General features: G+C 27.3%; 3 long non-coding RNA genes across 11 annotated transcripts; all 3 read right to left on the bottom strand.

The window, feature by feature from the left end:
* Nucleotides 1–808: 808 nt before the first annotated feature.
* Nucleotides 809–17216, bottom strand: LOC127132532 (uncharacterized). 9 transcript variants are annotated; one of them, XR_007806748.1, is made up of 2 exons: nt 17071–17216; nt 809–1062 (listed from the first exon to the last, which is right to left on the bottom strand). It is a non-coding gene; the product is annotated as an uncharacterized LOC127132532 (long non-coding RNA). The 9 variants fall into 9 exon arrangements; XR_007806752.1 differs by lacking the exon at nt 17071–17216 and adding an exon at nt 14019–14111; XR_007806753.1 differs by lacking the exon at nt 17071–17216 and adding an exon at nt 10958–11050.
* Nucleotides 17217–19764: 2548 nt separating this feature from the next.
* LOC127132533 (uncharacterized) lies at nt 19765–20286 on the bottom strand. The gene is made up of 2 exons (XR_007806757.1): nt 20141–20286; nt 19765–20018 (listed from the first exon to the last, which is right to left on the bottom strand). It is a non-coding gene; the product is annotated as an uncharacterized LOC127132533 (long non-coding RNA).
* Nucleotides 20287–22828: 2542 nt separating this feature from the next.
* Nucleotides 22829–23350, bottom strand: LOC127132534 (uncharacterized). The gene is made up of 2 exons (XR_007806758.1): nt 23205–23350; nt 22829–23082 (listed from the first exon to the last, which is right to left on the bottom strand). It is a non-coding gene; the product is annotated as an uncharacterized LOC127132534 (long non-coding RNA).
* Nucleotides 23351–23642: the final 292 nt, after the last annotated feature.

The following is a 23642-nucleotide window of genomic DNA, read 5'->3' as shown; positions in this document are numbered from 1 at the left end:
CTCTTAAGGGAAAAGTTTATCGCCTTATAATACTATTTGAGTCGAGGATAGGTCTCTGCAGTTGCGCGCAAATGATGTTTGATTTATAAAAAAAAGATTCTCAAAAGAGATATTAATAAATTATATATAACTTTTGTTTCAATAAAATACCAACTGAAATTATTTTCCACGTGGTAGATTCCTTGGTCTAATTTGCATTAAAGCGAAGGTTCAATAACCACCATCCTAACTTTACTCATATTTCATTTATATACCCTTGATATAAAATGTAGTTTCCGCTATAAAAACCGCAGGCAATCCTATGGAATTTATTGCCAATGCCTTATCCGCAGGAATTTATTTTTTATTTATTGAAGTCGCCGCAAAAATAATTCTTTAAAAATTTTTGATCATGAGCAAATCGGGAAAATATAGAGTTAGAGGTATGAAAGGTTAAGTTTAGGTACATTTGAAGAGTTTGCCAATTTAGGTATTACCTGAACATCCTAAGCTACTCGAAGTAAGATGCAAATCCAACATGTAGATTTGTGCCATGGTATTTTCTGATTAGTTTATAATGACAATCCAACATATATTAGACTGCATGCATGTATGGTTGGTTGGGAAATAAATATTTTTAGCACCAAAATGATGAAAATGAGGTAAAAGACAACTACACCTTTTAAGTTAGATAATCTTATTGCGGTTAGTGTTCTTGTGAATATCTTTGATGTAAAGTGTTTATCGAGAGAACTAGATTTTAGCCGATCGGAACTAGACTTTGGTGTCAAATAATATATAAATAAAAACAGAGAAGGAAAAGCTAACATGTAGCAAGAAAATTGAATTTATTTTGATTCGCTCTTACATTTAAAATTGAAACATTTGTGATATATTTGTTATAGACTTAACATTTATGTACACAAATGCATTTATATTTAGGACTAGAAGGGTTTCCATAGGCCTCGCAATGTCCGTTGCCATTATAAGTTTGAGAGCACCATTGTCTACATCCAGCAAGGAAACAATCACCTTCACGGGGAGTGGTACATACTTGATCAGCTTGACATCTCATTGTTACAACTGTGAATAAGAAAAGCATAATTACACTCCTATAATAATTAAGTTTTTGATCATGTTAGGAAAATAAATCAACATTACCACATATTTAAGTGCTACGAAATACAATAACAAAATTTATATACCTGAAAAAATAAAGAAAATGACAAAAATTGGCATGAAAGAAAACTTAGTCATTTTGAATAGCTTCAATTTCAATAGAGTGAATGCGTATTCTGTCTATGCAAAACCTCAAATTTATATAAAAAGAACAAATATAATATAATTGATTTGTTGGAGAGAATAAATTTTTTTAATATTTTAAATAAAGCATATTTAGTAAATACTTTAGATATAAAAATAAATTCAAACAAAATAAATAGTTTTAACAATAAAATATGTATATTTGACTAATATATATTTGGTTTGATTATAATTTTGGGTTGCCTATTTTATCTCATTCATATAGTCTCCCTATTTTAAATTTTAAACAATTTTGATTCTTTTTCTCATTTTTTTTACTTCAAATTGATAATTTGTCCATTTTTGGATAATGCTTAAGATATATTTTTTATCTCTAAAGTATTACAAAAAAAAATTGGTCTTCTTCCCTCATTTTTGGATTACAAGTTGACATATCTATTTTTTAATATCCTATAATTTATATTTTTATCTTTAAAATTCTACAAATAATTCTATATGATAATATCTCATGTATCATATGTAATATATCATTTGAAAATGTTAGAGGTAGAAAAAACAGTTTCAATTTATAATATGGAAACTAATTCTATAAATCTCTTGAAATAGGAATATCAAAAGTGTAATTGAAACATTTAATTATTCTAATAGAATATATTGGTAAAACTACCAATATTTTAAAAATCAAACTGGACATTGAATTGGTTAAACTGGATAAACCTACATTCAAACCGTTGATTAAATAAATTAGTAATATGAAATTACATTTCATAGATATGTCATACGCTTCACAACCTAATAAAATAAATATTTCAAAATATATGACAAACTTAATACAACAATATCAATAGTATACATAATAACACAACTTAGTTGTACACTTAATTTCAACTTTCATTTAAAAAAAATTTGAACAAATTAAATAATTTCAATAAATTAAATTAAATCAATTCAAACCAAAATTAAAATAATAGAACATAAATCCTAAAATAAAAATAAAATAATTAAGAATATCTAATTAAAATAGAATAAATTTATTAAAAGTAAACAATACCGTATACCTAATTGAATAAAAGTAAGCAAAATTGATTTGAATGACGATAAACAGGTGATAAGTTGACAACGACGAACAATATTGAGTTGAATGACAACCAATATTGAGTTGGACAGTGTGACTATGTTTGAAAGAGGCGGAGTCATGATGGTCAAGCGCGGTTGAAAGAATAACTATAACAAAGTATTTTGTATGCTTGTAGAAAAAACAAGGAATTTTTGTGTCAATGTTTGAATGTTTTAAGTTTTGATATTGACATATTAAACTATTTTTCAAATTAAAAATGTGAAATTTGATGCATATTTTTGAATCAGACGATTTTACAAAATTGGTTAATATTATTTGGTTAGAACGATTTTGGATGGGTTAATCCGATTTTTTCAATTTTACTCTAATATTAATTCATAAAGGTTTTAAATGGGTTAACTGAGTCGAATTATCCCAATTCAATCGATTGAACCATCCGATTCGAACCGGTAAAAAATTTATGAATAATTTACTGTTATTGTTAGGTGTTTAAGGTCAAAAAGAGATATTGTTTTTTTCAAGCAAATTCATTGTTGGGATTTGATGTTTTTATTTACAAAGTAATAATGTGTTTATAATTAAAAATATTTTTATTTATAAAATAGTATGTTTATAATTAAAGAGATTTTAATCAAACAAAATGGTGTGTTCGACCTAAGAGCATTTGGTTTAGATGGTACAGTTTCTTCTAGCTTAATCAAAGGTCTTGTGTTTGAACTCAGCCTTGGGCGGTGCTAAATCTCTTAAGGGAAAAGTTTATCGCCTTATAATACTATTTGAGTCGAGGATAGGTCTCTGCAGTTGCGCGCAGATGATGTTTGATTTATAAAAAAATATTCTCAAAAGAGATATTAATAAATTATATATAACTTTTGTTTCAATAAAATACCAACTGAAATTATTTTCCATGTGGTTGATTCCTTGGTCTAATTTGCATTAAAGCGAAGGTTCAATAACCACCATCCTAACTTTACTTATATTTCATTTATATACCCTTGATATAAAATGTAGTTTCCGCTATAAAAACCGCAGGCAATCCTATGGAATTTGTTGCCAATGCCTTATCCGCAGGAATTTATTTTTTATTTATTGAAGTCGCCGCAAAAATAATTCTTTAAAAAATTTTGATCATGAGGAAATCGGGAAAATATAGAGTTAGAGGTATGAAAGGTTAAGTTTAAGGACATTTTAAGAGTTTGACAATTTAGGTATTACCTGAACATCCTAAGCTACTCGAAGTAAGATGCAAATCCAACATGTAGATTTGTGCCATGGTATTTTCTGATTAGTTTATAATGACAATCCAACACATATTAGACTGCATGCATGTATGGTTGGTTGGGAAATAAATATTTTTAGCACCAAAATGATGAAAATGAGGTAAAAGACAACTACACCTTTTAAGTTAGATAATCTTATTGCGGTTAGTGTTCTTGTGAATATCTTTGATGTAAAGTGTTTATCGAGAGAACTAGATTTTAGCCGATCGGAACTAGACTTTGGTGTCAAATAATATATAAATATAAACAGAGAAGGAAAAGCTAACATGTAGCAAGAAAATTGAATTTATTTTGATTCGCTCTTACATTTAAAATTGAAACATTTGTGATATATTTGTTATAGACTTAACATTTATGTACACAAATGCATTTATATTTAGGACTAGTAGGGTTTCCATAGGCCTCGCAATGTCCGTTGCCATTATAAGTTTGAGAGCACCATTGTCTACATCCAGCAAGGAAACAATCACCTTCATGGGGAGTGGTACATACTTGATCAGCTTGACATCTCATTGTTACAACTGTGAATAAGAAAAGCATAATTACACTCCTATAATAATTAAGTTTTTGATCATGTTAAGAAAATAAATCAACATTACCACATATTTATGTGCTACGAAATACAATAACAAAATTTATATACCTGAAAAAATAAAGAAAATGACAAAAATTGGCATGAAAGAAAACTTAGTCATTTTGAATAGCTTCAATTTCAATAGAGTGAATGCGTATTCTGTCTATGCAAAACCTCGAATTTATATAAAAAGAAAATATAATATAATTGATTTGTTGGAGAGAATAAATATTTTTTAATATTTTAAATTAAAGCATATTTAGTAAATACTTTAGATATAAAAATAAATTCAAACAAAATAAATAGTTTTAACAATAAAATATGTATATTTGACTAATATATATTTGGTTTGATTATAATTTTGGGTTGCCTATTTTATCTCATTCATATAGTCTCCCTATTTTAAATTTTAAACAATTTTGATTCTTTTTCTCATTTTTTTTACTTCAAATTGATAATTTGTCCATTTTTGAATAATGCTTAACATATATTTTTTATCTCTAAAGTATTACAAAAAAAAAATTGGTCTTCTTCTCTCATTTTTGGATTAAAAGTTGACACATCTATTTTTTAATATCATATAATTTATATTTTTTATCTTTAAAATTCTACAAATAATTCTATATGATAATATCTCATGTATCATAAGTGATATATCATTTGAAAATGTTAGAGGGAGAAAAAACAGTTTGAATTTATAATATGGAAACTAATTCTATAAATCTCTTGAAATAGGAATATCAAAAGTGTAATTGAAACATTTAATTATTCGAATAGAATATATTGGTAAAACTACCAATAATTTAAAAATCAAACTGGACATTGAATTGGTTAAACTGGATAAACCTACATTCAAACCGTTTATTAAACCGTTGATTAAATAAATTAGTAATATGAAATTACATTTCATAGATATGTCATACGCTTCACAACTTAATTAAATAAATATTTCAAAATATATGACAAACTTAATACAACAATATCAATAGTATAAATAATAACACAACTTAGTTGTACACTTAATTTCAACTTTCATTTAAAAAAAAATTGAACAAATTAAATCAAATCAATTCAAACCACAATTAAAATAATAGAACATAAATCCTAAAATAAATATAAAATAATTAAGAATATCTAATTAAAATAGAATAAAATTATTAAAAGTAAATAATACTGTATACCTAATTGAATAAAAGTAAGCAAAATTGATTTGAATGACGATAAACAAGTCATAAGTTGACAACGACGAACAATATTGAGTTGAATGACAACATATATTGAGTTGGACAGTGTGACTATGTTTGAAAGAGGCGGAGTCATGATGGTGAAGCGCGGTTGAAAGAATAACTATAACAAAGTATTTTGTATGCTTGTAGAAAAAACAAGGAATTTTTGTGTGAATGTTTGAATGTATTAAGTTTTGATATTGACATATTAATCTTTTTTTCAAATTAAAAATGTGAAATTTGATGCATATTTTTGAATCAGACGATTTTACAAAATTGGTTAATGTTATCTGGTTAGAACGATTTTGGATGGGTTAATTCGATTTTTTCAATTTTACTCTAATATTAATTCATAAAGGTTTTAAATGGGTTAACTGAGTCGAATTATCCCAATTCAATCGATTGAACCATCCGAATGGAACCGGTAAACAATTTATGAATACTTTACTGTTATTGTTAGGTGCTGAAGGTCAACAAGAGATATTGTTTTTTTCAAGCAAATTCATTGTTGGGATGTGATGTTTTTATTTACAAAGTAATAATGTGTTTATAATTAAAAATAGTTTTATTTATAAAATAGTATGTTTATAATTAAAGAGATTTTAATCAAACAAAATGGTGTGTTCGACCTAAGAGCATTTGGTTTAGATGGTAGGGTTTCTTCTAGCTTAATCAAAGGTTTTGAGTTTGAACTCAGCCTTGGGCGGTGCTAAATCTCTTAAGGGAAAAGTTTATCGCCTTATAATACTATTTGAGTCGAGGATAGGCCTCTGCAATTGCGCGCAGATGATGTTTGATTTATAAAAAAAATATTCTCAAAAGAGATATTAATAAATTATATATAACTTTTGTTTCAATAAAATACCAACTGACATTATTTTCCACGTGGTAGACTCCTTGGTCTAATTTGCATTAAAGCGAAGGTTCAATAACCACCATCCTAACTTTACTCATATTTCATTTATATACCCTTGATATAAAATGTAGTTTCCGCTATAAAAACCGCAGGCAATCCTATGGAATTTGTTGCTAATGCCTTATCCGCAGGAATTTATTTTTTATTTATTGAAGTCGCCGCAAAAATAATTCTTTAAAAAATTTTGATCATGAGCAAATCGGGAAAATATAGAGTTAGAGGTATGAAAGGTTAAGTTTAGGTACATTTGAAGAGTTTGACAGTTTAGGTATTACCTGAACATCCTAAGCTACTCGAAGTAAGATGCAAATCCAACATGTAGATTTGTGCCATGGTATTTTTTGATTAGTTTATAATGACAATCCAACATAAATTAGAATGCATGCATGTATGGTTGGTTGGGAAATAAATATTTTTAGCACCAAGATGATGAAAATGAGGTAAAAGGCAACTACACCTTTTAAGTTAGATAATCTTATTGCGGTTAGTGTTCTTGTGAATATCTTTGATGTAAAGTGTTTATCGAGAGAACTAGATTTTAGCCGATCGGTACTAGACTTTGGTGTCAAATAATATATAAATAAAAACAGAGAAGGAAAAGCTAACATGTAGCAAGAAAATTGAATTTATTTTGATTCGCTCTTACATTTATAATTGAAACATTTGTGATATATTTGTTATAGACTTAACATTTATGTACACAAATGCATTTATATTTAGGACTAGTAGGGTTTCCATAGGCCTCGCAATGTCCGTTGCCATTATAAGTTTGAGAGCACCATTGTCTACATCCAACAAGGAAACAATCACCTTCACGGGGAGTGGTACATACTTGATCAGCTTGACATCTCATTGTTACAATTGTGAATAAGAAAAGCATAATTACACTCCTATAATAATTAAGTTTTTGATCATGTTAACAAAATAAATCAACATTACCACATAATTAAGTGCTACAAAATACAATAACAAAATTTATATACCTGAAAAAATAAAGAAAATGACAAAAATTGGCATGAAAGAAAACTTAGTCATTTTGAATAGCTTCAATTTCAATAGAGTGAATGCGTATTCTGTCTATGCAAAACCTCGAATTTATATAAAAAGAACAAATATAATATAATTGATTTGTTGGAGAGAATAAATATTTTTTAATATTTTAAATTAAAGCATATTTAGTAAATACTTTAGATATAAAAATAAATTCAAACAAAATAAATAGTTCTAACAATAAAATATGTATATTTGACTAATATATATTTGGTTTGATTATAATTTTGGGTTGCCTATTTTATCTCATTCATATAGTCTCCCTATTTTAAATTTTAAACAATTTTGATTCTTTTTCTCATTTTTTTTACTTCAAATTGATAATTTGTCCATTTTTGAATAATGCTTAACATATATTTTTTATCTCTAAAGTATTACAAAAAAAAATTGGGTCTTCTTCTCTCATTTTTGGATTAAAAGTTGACACATCTATTTTTTAATATCATATAATTTATATTTTTTATCTTTAAAATTCTACAAATAATTCTATATGATAATATCTCATGTATCATAAGTGATATATCATTTGAAAATGTTAGAGGGAGAAAAAACAGTTTGAATTTATAATATGGAAACTAATTCTATAAATCTCTTGAAATAGGAATATCAAAAGTGTAATTGAAACATTTAATTATTCGAATAGAATATATTGGTAAAACTACCAATATTTTAAAAATCAAACTGGACATTGAATTGGTTAAACTGGATAAACCTACATTCAAACCGTTTATTAAACTGTAATATCCCATTATCCCTTAAATGCTCAATTTGTTGTCATTTGAGATCAATTGAGTACCTGTGTACTATATCTTTTGTTAGTTGTAACAACTAGAGCTCCTTTGTGCTCTAAATGTTGTCAATTGGGACCAATAGAGTAACCAGTGAACTCTGAAGGGATTAATTATTAATAAAGAGATAGACCAATATTAATAAGTACAAGAGAGGATATTTTTGGTAACATTAATAATTGGTCAATTGGTACTGGAAGACAAAATATCAATGGGGATATTTTGTATTACTACTTGATATTATAAATATATATATATATGTATTTTGTGTGGTTAGAAAGAAAGAAAAGAAGAAAGGATAAAAATAGAAGAAGAGAGTTATCAGAAAAGGGAAAAGAAAAGAGAGAAGGGAAACGATTGGAGTAGAGGCTTGCAGCATGTAGCATTATTCCAGGTGAAGTTTATAAGATTATTGGTAGATGGATTACAAGTTTGTCACATTTGTTGAAGGAATAACAAGAGCAGAGTAGTCAATATTGTGTGTGGTTAAGGAATCACTAAATTTTCTTATGAAGAATTAATGAGTATTGATTAACCAAGTGGAGATAAGATGTCGTAATTATGTTTGGTGTAACTCAATGGAAGGAAGGGAAGTCATGGATTCTGAGAGGAAAGTGACCAACTGAGGTAGAGCGGTATATCAGATGAATTAAGTGGAAGCAAGTTTAAATGATAATCCAATATCAGAATGAGATTGTGATGGAAATCAAGAAGTTTCGAGAGTTCATGAAAGAAGGAAATTTGATAGCAAAGACAAGTTAGAAGAATGAGTATGTCAGAGACTTGGAATCGAAGAGAAGCCAAGTGTTGGTCTAGGATGTTGATACAAGGATTGTTCGTTTGTTGAGTAAAGGAAATTCGGGGGCGAATTTCAATTTAAGGGGGGGAGAATGTAATATCCCATATTCCCTTAAATGCTCAATTGGTTGTCAGTTGAGATCAATTGAGTACCTGTGTACTATATCTTTTGTTAGTTGTAACAATTAGAGCTCCTTTGTGCTCTAAATGTTGTCAATTGGGACCGATAGAGTAACCAGTGAACTCTGAAGGGATTAATTATTAATAAAGAGATAGACCAATATTAATAAGTACAAGAGAGGATATTTTTGGTAACATTAATAATTGGTCAATTGGTACTGGAAGACAAAATATCAATGGGGATATTTTGTATTACTACTTGATATTATAAATATATATATATATGTATTTTGTGTGGTTAGAAAGAAAGAAAAGAAGAAAGGATGAAAATAGAAGAAGAGAGTTATCAGAAAAGGGAAAAGAAGAGAAAGAGAAAGAAAGAGGAAAAGAGAAGGAGAAAGAAAGAAGAAAAGAGAAAGAGGAAGAAGAGGAAGGAAGAAGATCATGTTCATCAACACCATCACCTCATCTTTATCATCACCAACTTCATCTTCTTCTACTAGGTGAGTTCTTAGATAGTTTTAGCATTGAAGGAAAGATGTTACTTAGAATTAATGGAAAATTGGAATTTTTCCTCTTTTTACAGTGTTAACCGGTTAACACAGAAATAGAATTTAATTTCTGTCTGTACAAAATTTGTCATCAGTGGGGTTCGTACAACTGTACAAGCCTTACCACTAGGCTAGAGAGGTTGTTGTTGAATACTTATGCAATAAATAAATATTAATCTAAATCTTGATTAAGATAGATTAATGAATTAATTGAGTGGTGTAACTCCGTTTTGGACACGGCCGGATGCGTTAGAAAGATAACGTAAAGGGCTATCATTATTGTTCCATGTTATAAAATATTATGTGATTTATAAATGCCATGAATTTTATTATGATAAAAATTAAATATTGTTGTTATGTGGAAGGTGAAATAACATGATTAAAAACCTTACAAAGATGAGTGAGGAAAGCTAGAAGAATAATTTGATTAATAAACTTAGAAAGATAATCTAGGTTATGGAACATGTGAGATACAGGTACGAGAATACTGTATTCATTCGTACGACGCTTATGTGAGGTCGTGGACGAATTGTTGCCATGATTAAGAATGAGACGCATTGTATGGAACATGCCATAATATTATTTGTGTATTATGGTGAATGAAGTCACCTATGATTGATGAATTTGTTATGGTTCGTGAACCATGATTATGGAACCGATCATGTATTCAGAATGTGTGTTTTTCTGTGGTGGTACACATCTCTTGTGGTATGCTTAGATGAGTAAGCATTGGGATGTGGGACCAATGATTCGAGCCTCAATTGGGTTTGAGCCCCAACCATGGCGGACATGGGTGAAGGTGGACACCTATGTGGGTTAGAGTCCCATACGGTGAAAGATACCCTAGGTGGGTTAGAGTCCCATACGGGTGATGGTTCTTAAAAGTGGGTTAGATTCCCATAGGGGAACCTGATATCCACCGCGAAAATCGAATTATACGAGCATGCATGAACCGAGTCTGGCTTAGACGTAAGTCCGATCGGGAATTGATGTTTCGTGATCTGAATAATGATCGTGGTTGAGTTATGAGAACTCAGATGCATGTTGCCATACAATTGCGAGATAGTTTTCCCCATCGCTCAAGTCTTCGTTCCCTTGTTGACTTGAGTTGGATATGAGTTGAATATCGATTAGAATACCCTGTAGGGCCGAGTGGACCCATAGGATAGGAGAACTCACTGAGATTATTATCTCATCCCATTATTGTTACAACTGTGAATAAGAAAAGCATAATTACACTCCTATAATAATTAAGTTTTTGATCATGTTAACAAAATAAATCAACATTACCACATAATTAAGTGCTACGAAATACAATAACAAAATTTATATACCTGAAAAAATAAAGAAAATGACAAAAATTGGCATGAAAGAAAACTTAGTCATTTTGAATAGCTTCAATTTCAATAGAGTGAATGCGTATTCTGTCTATGCAAAACCTCGAATTTATATAAAAAGAACAAATATAATATAATTGATTTGTTGGAGAGAATAAATATTTTTTAATATTTAAATTAAAGCATATTTAGTAAATACTTTAGATATAAAAATAAATTCAAACAAAATAAATAGTTTTAACAATAAAATATGTATATTTGACTAATATATATTCGGTTTGATTATAATTTTGGGTTGCCTATTTTATCTCATTCATATAGTCTCCCTATTTTAAATTTTAAACAATTTTGATTCTTTTTCTCATTTTTTTACTTCAAATTGATAATTTGTCCATTTTTGAATAATGCTTAACATATATTTTTATCTCTAAAGTATTACAAAAGAAAATTGGTCTTCTTCTCTCATTTTGGATTAAAAGTTGACATATCTATTTTTTAATATCATATAATTTATTTTTTTATCTTTAAAATTCTACAAATAATTCTATATGATAATATCTCATGTATCATAAGTAATATATCATTTGAAATTGTTAGAGGGAGAAAAAAACAGTTTGAATTTATAATATGGAAACTAATTCTATAAATCTCTTGAAATAGGAATATCAAAAGTGTAATTGAAACATTTAATTATTCTAATAGAATATATTGGTAAAACTACCAATATTTTAAAATCAAACTGGACATTGAATTGGTTAAACTGGATAAACCTACATTCAAACCGTTTATTAAACCGTTGATTAAATAAATTAGTAATATGAAATTACATTTCATAGATATGTCATACGCTTCACAACTTAATAAAATAAATATTTCAAAATATATGACAAACTTAATACAACAATATCAATAGTATACATAAAACACAACTTAGTTGTACACTTAATTTCAACTTTCATTTAAAAAAAATTGAACAAATTAAAAAATTTCAATAAATTAAATAAATCAATTCAAACCAAAATTAAATAATAGAACATAAATCCTAAAATAAAAATAAAATAATTAAGAATATCTAATTAAAATAGAATAAAATTATTAAAAGTAAACAATACCGTATACCTAATTGAATAAAAGTAAGCAAAATTGATTTGAATGACGATAAACAAGTCATAAGTTGACAACGACGAACGATATTGAGTTGAATGACAACCAATATTGAGTTGGACAGTGTGACTATGTTTGAAAGAGGCGGAGTCATGATGGTGAAGCGCGGTTGAAAGAATAACTATAACAAAGTATTTTGTATGCTTGTAGAAAAAACAAGGAATTTTTGTGTGAATGTTTGAATGTTTTAAGTTTTGATATTGACATATTAAACTTTTTTCAAATTAAAATGTGAAATTTGATGCATATTTTTGAATCAGACGATTTTACAAATTTGGTTAATGTTATTTTGTTAGAACGATTTTGGATTGGTTAATCCGATTTTTTCAATTTTACTCTAATATTAATTCATAAAGGTTTTAAATGGGTTAACTGAGTCGAATTATCCCAATTCAATCGATTGAACCATCCGAATCGAACCGGTAAAAAATTTATGAATACTTTACTGTTATTGTTAGGTGTTTAAGGTCAAAAAGAGATATTATTTTTTTAAGCAAATTCATTGTTGGGATGTGATGTTTTTATTTACAATGTAATGATGTGTTTATAATTAAAAATATTTTTATTTATAAAATAGTATGTTTATAATTAAAGAGATTTTAATCAAACAAAATGGTGTGTTCGACCTAAGAGCATTTGGTTTAGATGGTAGGGTTTCTTCTAGCTTAATCAAAGGTCTTGAGTTTGAACTCAGCCTTGGGCGGTGCTAAATCTCTTAAGGGAAAAGTTTATCGCCTTATAATACTATTTGAGTCGAGGATAGGTCTCTGCAGTTGCGCGCAGATGATGTTTGATTTATAAAAAAAAGATTCTCAAAAGAGATATTAATAAATTATATATACTTTTGTTTCAATAAAATACCAACTGAAATTATTTTCCACGTGGTAGATTCCTTGGTCTAATTTGCATTAAAGCGAAGGTTCAATAACCACCATCCTAACTTTACTCATATTTCATTTATATACCCTTGATATAAAATGTAGTTTCCGCTATAAAAACCGCAGGCAATCCTATGGAATTTATTGCCAATGCCTTATCCGCAGGAATTTATTTTTTATTTATTGAAGTCGCCGCAAAAATAATTCTTTAAAATTTTTGATCATGAGCAAATCGGGAAAATATAGAGTTAGAGGTATGAAAGGTTAAGTTTAGGTACATTTGAAGAGTTTGACAATTTAGGTATTACCTGAACATCCTAAGCTACTCGAAGTAAGATGCAAATCCAACATGTAGATTTGTGCCATGGTATTTTCTGATTAGTTTATAATGACAATCCAACATAAATTAGACTGCATGCATGTATGGTTGGTTGGGAAATAAATATTTTTAGCACCAAGATGATGAAAATGAGGTAAAAGACAACTACACCTTTTAAGTTAGATAATCTTATTGCGGTTAGTGTTCTTGTGAATATCTTTGATGTAAAGTGTTTATCGAGAGAACTAGATTTTAGCCGATCGGAACTAGACTTTGGTGTCAAATAATATATAAATAAAAACAGAGAAGGAAAAGCTAACATGTAGCAAGAAAATTGAATTTATTTTGATTCGCTCTTACATTTATAATTGAAACATTTGTGATATATTTGTTATAGACTTAACATTTATGTACACAAATGCATTTATATTTAGGACTAGTAGGGTTTCCATAGGCCTCGCAATGTCCGTTGCCATTATAAGTTTGAGAGCACCATTGTCTACATCCAGCAAGGAAACAATCACCTTCACGGGGAGTGGTACATACTTGATCAGCTTGACATCTCATTGTTACAACTGTGAATAAGAAAAGCATAATTACACTCCTATAATAATTAAGTTTTTGATCATGTTAACAAAATAAATCAACATTACCACATAATTAAGTGCTACGAAATACAATAACAAAATTTATATACCTGAAAAAATAAAGAAAATGACAAAAATTGGCATGAAAGAAAACTTAGTCATTTTGAATAGCTTCAATTTCAATAGAGTGAATGCGTATTCTGTCTATGCAAAACCTCGAATTTATATAAAAAGAACAAATATAATATAAATGATTTGTTGGAGAGAATAAATATTTTTTATATTTTAAATTAAAGCATATTTAGTAAATACTTTAGATATAAAAATAAATTCAAACAAAATAAATAGTTCTAACAATAAAATATGTATATTTGACTAATATATATTCGGTTTGATTATAATTTTGGGTTGCCTATTTTATCTCATTCATATAGTCTCCCTATTTTAAATTTAAACAATTTTGATTCTTTTTCTCATTTTTTTACTTCAAATTGATAATTTGTCCATTTTTGAATAATGCTTAACATATATTTTTTATCTCTAAAGTATTACAAAAAAATTGGTCTTCTTCTCTCATTTTTGGATTAAAAGTTGACACAATATTTTTAATATCATATAATTTATATTTTTTATCTTTAAAATTCTACAAAATTCTATATGATAATATCTCATGTATCATAAGTAATATATCATTTGAAAATGTTAGAGGGAAAAAAAAATAGTTTGAATTTATAATATGGAAACTAATTCTATAAATCTCTTGAAATAGGAATATCAAAAGTGTAATTAAAACATTTAATTATTCTAATAGAATATATTGGTAAAACTACCAATATTTAAAAATCAAACTGGACATTGAATTGGTTAAACTGGATAAACCTACATTCAAACCGTTTATTAAACCGTTGATTAAATAAATTAGTAATATGAAATTACATTTCATAGATATGTCATACGCTTCACAACTTAATAAAATAAATATTTCAAAATATATGACAAACTTAATACAACAATATCAATAGTATACATAATAACACAACTTAGTTGTACACTTAATTTCAACTTTCATTAAAAAAAAATTGAACAATTAAATAATTTGAACAAATTAAATTAAATCAATTCAAACCAAAATTAAATAATAGAACATAAATCCTAAAATAAAAATAAAATAATTAAGAATATCTAATTAAAATAGAATAAAATTATTAAAAGTAAACAATACCGTATACCTAATTGAATAAAAGTAAGCAAAATTGATTTGAATGACGATAAACAAGTCATAAGTTGACAACGACGAACGATATTGAGTTGAATGACAACCAATATTGAGTTGGACAGTGTGACTATGTTTGAAAGAGGCGGAGTCATGATGGTGAAGCGCGGTTGAAAGAATAACTATAACAAAGTATTTTGTATGCTTGTAGAAAAAACAAGGAATTTTTGTGTGAATGTTTGAATGATTTAAGTTTTGATATTGACATATTAAACTTTTTTCAAATAAAAATGTGAAATTTGATGCATATTTTGAATCAGACGATTTTACAAATTTGGTTAATGTTATTTTGTTAGAACGATTTTGGATTGGTTAATCCGATTTTTTCAATTTTACTCTAATATTAATTCATAAAGGTTTTAAATGGGTTAACTGAGTCGAATTATCCCAATTCAATCGATTGAACCATCCGAATCGAACCGGTAAAAAATTTATGAATACTTTACTGTTATTGTTAGGTGTTTAAGGTCAAAAAGAGATATTATTTTTAAGCAAATTCATTGTTGGGATGTGATGTTTTATTTACAATGTAATGATGTGTTTATAATTAAAATATTTTTATTTATAAAATAGTATGTTTATAATTAAAGAGATTTTAATCAAACAAAATGGTGTGTTCGACCTAAGAGCATTTGGTTTAGATGGTAGGGTTTCTTCTAGCTTAATCAAAGGTCTTGAGTTTGAACTCAGCCTTGGGCGGTGCTAAATCTCTTAAGGGAAAAGTTTATCGCCTTATAATACTATTTGAGTCGAGGATAGGTCTCTGCAGTTGCGCGCAATGATGTTTGATTTATAAAAAAAGATTCTCAAAAGAGATATTAATAAATTATATATAACTTTTGTTTCAATAAAATACCAACTGAAATTATTTTCCACGTGGTAGATTCCTTGGTCTAATTTGCATTAAAGCGAAGGTTCAATAACCACCATCCTAACTTTACTCATATTTCATTTATATACCCTTGATATAAAATGTAGTTTCCGCTATAAAAACCGCAGGCAATCCTATGGAATTTATTGCCAATGCCTTATCCGCAGGAATTTTTTTTTTATTTATTGAAGTCGCCGCAAAAATAATTCTTTAAAAATTTTTGATCATGAGCAAATCGGGAAAATATAGAGTTAGAGGTATGAAAGGTTAAGTTTAGGTACATTTGAAGAGTTTGACAATTTAGGTATTACCTGAACATCCTAAGCTACTCGAAGTAAGATGCAAATCCAACATGTAGATTTGTGCCATGGTATTTTCTGATTAGTTTATAATGACAATCCAACATAAATTAGACTGCATGCATGTATGGTTGGTTGGGAAATAAATATTTTTAGCACCAAGATGATGAAAATGAGGTAAAAGCAACTACACCTTTTAAGTTAGATAATCTTATTGCGGTTAGTGTTCTTGTGAATATCTTTGATGTAAAGTGTTTATCGAGAGAACTAGATTTTAGCCGATCGGAACTAGACTTTGGTGTCAAATAATATATAAATAAAAACAGAGAAGGAAAAGCTAACATGTAGCAAGAAAATTGAATTTATTTTGATTCGCTCTTACATTTATAATTGAAACATTTGTGATATATTTGTTATAGACTTAACATTTATGTACACAAATGCATTTATATTTAGGACTAGTAGGGTTTCCATAGGCCTCGCAATGTCCGTTGCCATTATAAGTTTGAGAGCACCATTGTCTACATCCAGCAAGGAAACAATCACCTTCACGGGGAGTGGTACATACTTGATCAGCTTGACATCTCATTGTTACAACTGTGAATAAGAAAAGCATAATTACACTCCTATAATAATTAAGTTTTTGATCATGTTAACAAAATAAATCAACATTACCACATAATTAAGTGCTACGAAATACAATAACAAAATTTATATACCTGAAAAAATAAAGAAAATGACAAAAATTGGCATGAAAGAAAACTTAGTCATTTTGAATAGCTTCAATTTCAATAGAGTGAATGCGTATTCTGTCTATGCAAAACCTCGAATTTATATAAAAAGAACAAATATAATATAATTGATTTGTTGGAGAGAATAAATATTTTTTAATATTTTAAATTAAAGCATATTTAGTAAATACTTTAGATATAAAAATAAATTCAAACAAAATAAATAGTTCTAACAATAAAATATGTATATTTGACTAATATATATTCGGTTTGATTATAATTTTGGGTTGCCTATTTTATCTCATTCATATAGTCTCCCTATTTTAAATTTTAAACAATTTTGATTCTTTTTCTCATTTTTTTTACTTCAAATTGATAATTTGTCCATTTTTGAATAATGCTTAACATATATTTTTTATCTCTAAAGTATTACAAAAAAAATTGGTCTTCTTCTCTCATTTTTTGGATTAAAAGTTGACACAACTATTTTTTAATATCATATAATTTATATTTTTTATCTTTAAAATTCTACAAAAATTCTATATGATAATATCTCATGTATCATAAGTAATATATCATTTGAAAATGTTAGAGGGAGAAAAAAATAGTTTGAATTTATAATATGGAAACTAATTCTATAAATCTCTTGAAATAGGAATATCAAAAGTGTAATTAAAACATTTAATTATTCTAATAGAATATATTGGTAAAACTACCAATATTTTAAAAATCAAACTGGACATTGAATTGGTTAAACTGGATAAACCTACATTCAAACCGTTTATTAAACCGTTGATTAAATAAATTAGTAATATGAAATTACATTTCATAGATATGTCATACGCTTCACAACTTAATAAAATAAATATTTCAAAATATATGACAAACTTAATACAACAATATCAATAGTATACATAATAACACAACTTAGTTGTACACTTAATTTCAACTTTCATTTAAAAAAAATTTGAACAAATTAAATAATTTCAATAAATTAAATTAAATCAATTCAAACCAAAATTAAAATAATAGAACATAAAGCCTAAAATAAAAATAAAATAATTAAGAATATCTAATTAAAATAGAATAAAATTATTAAAAGTAAACAATACCGTATACCTAATTGAATAAAAGTAAGCAAAATTGATTTGAATGACGATAAACAAGTCATAAGTTGACAACGACGAACGATATTGAGTTGAATGACAACCAATATTGAGTTGGACAGTGTGACTATGTTTGAAAGAGGCGGAGTCATGATGGTGAAGCGCGGTTGAAAGAATAACTATAACAAAGTATTTTGTATGCTTGTAGAAAAAACAAGGAATTTTTGTGTGAATGTTTGAATGTTTTAAGTTTTGATATTGACATATTAAACTTTTTTCAAATTAAAAATGTGAAATTTGATGCATATTTTTGAATCAGACGATTTTACAAATTGGTTAATGTTATTTTGTTAGAACGATTTTGGATGGTTAATCCGATTTTTTCAATTTTACTCTAATATTAATTCATAAAGGTTTTAAATGGGTTAACTGAGTCGAATTATCCCAATTCAATCGATTGAACCATCCGAATCGAACCGGTAAAAAATTTATGAATACTTTACTGTTATTGTTAGGTGTTTAAGGTCAAAAAGAGATATTACTTTTTTAAGCAAATTCATTGTTGGGATGTGGTGTTTTTATTTACAATGTAATAATGTGTTTATAATTAAAAATATTTTTATTTATAAAATAGTATGTTTATAATTAAAGAGATTTTAATCAAACAAAATGGTGTGTTCGACCTAAGAGCATTTGGTTTAGATGGTAGGGTTTCTTCTAGCTTAATCAAAGTTCTTGAGTTTGAACTCAGCCTTGGGCGGTGCTAAATCTCTTAAGGGAAAAGTTTATCGCCTTATAATACTATTTGAGTCGAGGATAGGTCTCTGCAGTTGCGCGCAGATGATGTTTGATTTATAAAAAAAGATTCTCAAAAGAGATATTAATAAATTATATATAACTTTTGTTTCAATAAAATACCAACTGAAATTATTTTCCACGTGGTAGATTCCTTGGTCTAATTTGCATTAAAGCGAAGGTTCAATAACCACCATCCTAACTTTACTCATATTTCATTTATATACCCTTGATATAAAATGTAGTTTCCGCTATAAAAACCGCAGGCAATCCTATGGAATTTATTGCCAATGCCTTATCCGCAGGAATTTATTTTTTATTTATTGAAGTCGCCGCAAAAATAATTCTTTAAAAATTTTTGATCATGAGCAAATCGGGAAAATATAGAGTTAGAGGTATGAAAGGTTAAGTTTAGGTACATTTGAAGAGTTTGACAATTTAGGTATTACCTGAACATCCTAAGCTACTCGAAGTAAGATGCAAATCCAACATGTAGATTTGTGCCATGGTATTTTCTGATTAGTTTATAATGACAATCCAACATAAATTAGACTGCATGCATGTATGGTTGGTTGGGAAATAAATATTTTTAGCACCAAAATGATGAAAATGAGGTAAAAGACAACTACACCTTTTAAGTTAGATAATCTTATTGCGGTTAGTGTTCTTGTGAATATCTTTGATGTAAAGTGTTTATCGAGAGAACTAGATTTTAGCCGATCGGAACTAGACTTTGGTGTCAAATAATATATAAATAAAAACAGAGAAGGAAAAGCTAACATGTAGCAAGAAAATTGAATTTATTTTGATTCGCTCTTACATTTATAATTGAAACATTTGTGATATATTTGTTATAGACTTAACATTTATGTACACAAATGCATTTATATTTAGGACTAGTAGGGTTTCCATAGGCCTCGCAATGTCCGTTGCCATTATAAGTTTGAGAGCACCATTGTCTACATCCAGCAAGGAAACAATCACCTTCACGGGGAGTGGTACATACTTGATCAGCTTGACATCTCATTGTTACAACTGTGAATAAGAAAAGCATAATTACACTCCTATAATAATTAAGTTTTTGATCATGTTAACAAAATAAATCAACATTACCACATAATTAAGTGCTACGAAATACAATAACAAAATTTATATACCTGAAAAAATAAAGAAAATGACAAAAATTGGCATGAAAGAAAACTTAGTCATTTTGAATAGCTTCAATTTCAATAGAGTGAATGCGTATTCTGTCTATGCAAAACCTCGAATTTATATAAAAAGAACAAATATAATATAATTGATTTGTTGGAGAGAATAAATATTTTTTAATATTTTAAATTAAAGCATATTTAGTAAATACTTTAGATATAAAAATAAATTCAAACAAAATAAATAGTTTTAACAATAAAATATGTATATTTGACTAATATATATTCGGTTTGATTATAATTTTGGGTTGCCTATTTTATCTCATTCATCTAGTCTCCCTATTTTAAATTTTAAACAATTTTGATTCTTTTTCTCATTTTTTTACTTCAAATTGATAATTTGTCCATTTTTGTATAATGCTTAACATATATTTTTTATCTCTAAAGTATTACAAAAAAATTGGTCTTCTTCCTCATTTTGGGATTAAAAGTTGACATATCTATTTTTAATATCATATAATTTATATTTTTTATCTTTAAAATTCTACAAATAATTCTATATGATAATATCTCATGTATCATAAGTAATATATCATTTGAAAATGTTAGAGGGAGAAAAAACAGTTTGAATTTATAATATGGAAACTAATTCTATAAATCTCTTGAAATAGGAATATCAAAAGTGTAATTGAAACATTTAATTATTCTAATAGAATATATTGGTAAAACTACCAATATTTTAAAAATCAAACTGGACATTGAATTGGTTAAACTGGATAAACCTACATTCAAACCGTTTATTAAACCGTTGATTAAATAAATTAGTAATATGAAATTACATTTCATAGATATGTCATACGCTTCACAACTTAATAAAATAAATATTTCAAAATATATGACAAACTTAATACAACAATATCAATAGTATACATAATAACACAACTTAGTTGTACACTTAATTTCAACTTTCATTTAAAAAAAATTGAACAAATTAAAAAATTTCAATAATTAAATTAAATCAATTCAAACCAAAATTAAAATAATAGAACATAAATCCTAAAATAAAAATAAAATAATTAAGAATATCTAATTAAAATAGAAATAAATTATTAAAAGTAAACAATACCGTATACCTAATTGAATAAAAGTAAGCAAAATTGATTTGAATGACGATAAACAAGTCATAAGTTGACAACGACGAACGATATTGAGTTGAATGACAACCAATATTGAGTTGGACAGTGTGACTATGTTTGAAAGAGGCGGAGTCATGATGGTGAAGCGCGGTTGAAAGAATAACTATAACAAAGTATTTTGTATGCTTGTAGAAAAAACAAGGAATTTTTGTGTGAATGTTTGAATGTTTTAAGTTTTGATATTGACATATTAAACTTTTTTCAAATTAAAAATGTGAAATTTGATGCATATTTTTGAATCAGACGATTTTACAAATTTGGTTAATGTTATTTTGTTAGAACGATTTTGGATTGGTTAATCCGATTTTTTCAATTTTACTCTAATATTAATTCATAAAGGTTTTAAATGGGTTAACTGAGTCGAATTATCCCAATTCAATCGATTGAACCATCCGAATCGAACCGGTAAAAAATTTATGAATACTTTACTGTTATTGTTAGGTGTTTAAGGTCAAAAAGAGATATTACTTTTTTAAGCAAATTCATTGTTGGGATGTGGTGTTTTTATTTACAATGTAATAATGTGTTTATAATTAAAAATATTTTTATTTATAAAATAGTATGTTTATAATTAAAGAGATTTTAATCAAACAAAATGGTGTGTTCGACCTAAGAGCATTTGGTTTAGATGGTAGGGTTTCTTCTAGCTTAATCAAAGTTCTTGAGTTTGAACTCAGCCTTGGGCGGTGCTAAATCTCTTAAGGGAAAAGTTTATCGCCTTATAATACTATTTGATTCGAGGATAGGTCTCTGCAGTTGCGCGCAGATGATGTTTGATTTATAAAAAAAAGATTCTCAAAAGAGATATTAATAAATTATATATAACTTTTGTTTCAATAAAATACCAACTGAAATTATTTTCCACGTGGTAGATTCCTTGGTCTAATTTGCATTAAAGCGAAGGTTCAATAACCACCATCCTAACTTTACTCATATTTCATTTATATACCCTTGATATAAAATGTAGTTTCCGCTATAAAAACCGCAGGCAATCCTATGGAATTTATTGCCAATGCCTTATCCGCAGGAATTTATTTTTTATTTATTGAAGTCGCCGCAAAAATAATTCTTTAAAATTTTTGATCATGAGCAAATCGGGAAAATATAGAGTTAGAGGTATGAAAGGTTAAGTTTAGGTACATTTGAAGAGTTTGACAATTTAGGTATTACCTGAACATCCTAAGCTACTCGAAGTAAGATGCAAATCCAACATGTAGATTTGTGCCATGGTATTTTCTGATTAGTTTATAATGACAATCCAACATAAATTAGACTGCATGCATGTATGGTTGGTTGGGAAATAAATATTTTTAGCACCAAATGATGAAAATGAGGTAAAAGACAACTACACCTTTTAAGTTAGATAATCTTATTGCGGTTAGTGTTCTTGTGAATATCTTTGATGTAAAGTGTTTATCGAGAGAACTAGATTTTAGCCGATCGGAACTAGACTTTGGTGTCAAATAATATATAAATAAAAACAGAGAAGGAAAAGCTAACATGTAGCAAGAAAATTGAATTTATTTTGATTCGCTCTTACATTTATAATTGAAACATTTGTGATATATTTGTTATAGACTTAACATTTATGTACACAAATGCATTTATATTTAGGACTAGTAGGGTTTCCATAGGCCTCGCAATGTCCGTTGCCATTATAAGTTTGAGAGCACCATTGTCTACATCCAGCAAGGAAACAATCACCTTCACGGGGAGTGGTACATACTTGATCAGCTTGACATCTCATTGTTACAACTGTGAATAAGAAAAGCATAATTACACTCCTATAATAATTAAGTTTTTGATCATGTTAACAAAATAAATCAACATTACCACATAATTAAGTGCTACGAAATACAATAACAAAATTTATATACCTGAAAAAATAAAGAAAATGACAAAAATTGGCATGAAAGAAAACTTAGTCATTTTGAATAGCTTCAATTTCAATAGAGTGAATGCGTATTCTGTCTATGCAAAACCTCGAATTTATATAAAAAGAACAAATATAATATAATTGATTTGTTGGAGAGAATAAATATTTTTTAATATTTTAAATTAAAGCATATTTAGTAAATACTTTAGATATAAAAATAAATTCAAACAAAATAAATAGTTCTAACAATAAAATATGTATATTTGACTAATATATATTCGGTTTGATTATAATTTTGGGTTGCCTATTTTATCTCATTCATATAGTCTCCCTATTTTAAATTTTAAACAATTTTGATTCTTTTTCTCATTTTTTTACTTCAAATTGATAATTTGTCCATTTTTGAATAATGCTTAACATATATTTTTTATCTCTAAAG

This window comes from Lathyrus oleraceus, chromosome 3, assembly GCF_024323335.1.
Source record: "Lathyrus oleraceus cultivar Zhongwan6 chromosome 3, CAAS_Psat_ZW6_1.0, whole genome shotgun sequence".
Classification (NCBI taxonomy): Eukaryota; Viridiplantae; Streptophyta; class Magnoliopsida; order Fabales; family Fabaceae; genus Lathyrus; species Lathyrus oleraceus.
This window is presented reverse-complemented; position numbering and strand designations above follow the sequence as displayed.